Source organism: Arachis duranensis, chromosome 1, assembly GCF_000817695.3.
Source record: "Arachis duranensis cultivar V14167 chromosome 1, aradu.V14167.gnm2.J7QH, whole genome shotgun sequence".
NCBI classification, from domain to species: Eukaryota; Viridiplantae; Streptophyta; class Magnoliopsida; order Fabales; family Fabaceae; genus Arachis; species Arachis duranensis.
In genome coordinates, this window is record NC_029772.3 from 86991208 (window position 1) to 86992435 (window position 1228).

Genomic DNA, 1228 nt, shown 5'->3' on the forward strand with positions numbered 1-1228 from the left:
TTTTCTGTTTATTTATTATTATTATTCAAAAATCCCATAACCATTTATTATCCACCTAACTAAGATTTACAAGATGACCATAGCTTGCTACATACCAACAATTTCTGTGAGATCGAGCCTTACTCACGTAAGGTTTATTACTTGGACGACCCAGTGCACTTGCTGGTTAGTTGTGCGCAGTTGTGAAGAAAGTGCTGAGTTAGTAGATGCACACACCAAGTTGAATGCCATTATTAGAGATCACAATTTCGCTTACCAAGTTTTTGGCGCCGTTGCGGTTCGAGTTTGGACAACTGACGGTTCATCTTGTTGCTCAGATTAGGTAATTTTCTTTTTGTTTTATTTTCAAAAATCTTTTTCCAAAAATCTTTCAAAAAAAAATTTTCCCTTTGTTTTCGAAAATTATTCTAAATTTTTAAGAATGAATTCTAGAGTTTCATGGTAACACGTTGAAGCCTGGCTGGCTGTAAAGCCATATCCAAATTCTTTTGGATTGAGGCTTCCACTTGTCAACATAAAAGGCATGTATATGGAGTTGGATGAAGTATCAACTGTTGCATGCCTGATTTATATCCTAAAGCTGGCTAGCTATTAAGCCATGTCCAACTCCTGGATCGGAGTTTTAGGCTAACATTGAAAGATTCCTATAATTCCTATTAAAAATTTTGAATTTCTTATTGATGCCAGGGCATCTTGGCCAGTTTCACTGACCTTTTCTTTACTGTTTTTAAGGTAGTTTGATGCATTTCCTTTGGAAATAAGCTAGTTTTAGGTAGATATTCACTTACACCTTGATTCAAGCATACATTGTGAATTTTACATGATTTCATGAGAATTTTGCATGAGTTTAATAACAAATTGTATGTTGCATTACCCATGACTTGGACTAGAACTTTGATGCACTCTATTGCTTGATTTCAGGACCAAAGGAAGCAAGGAAGAACCACTTAGCAGTCACGTTAATCTAATTAACGTTACCACTAACATGGAATGGGAGGTAACTTGCAAAGTTAATGAGAAAAGTGATTGCCAATAACGCTCTCGAAGCCATCATTGCCCACGTTAAGAGTCACGTTAACTAAGTTAACGTGAACTCTAACGTGAAGAAGGGCCTTTGAGCCAACATTAGTGACACTTAACATTATCACTAACGTTGGCCAATGATCATAAGTGGCCACGTTAAAGTCCACGTTAACTTAGTTAACGTGGCCTCTAACGTTAAAAGGGG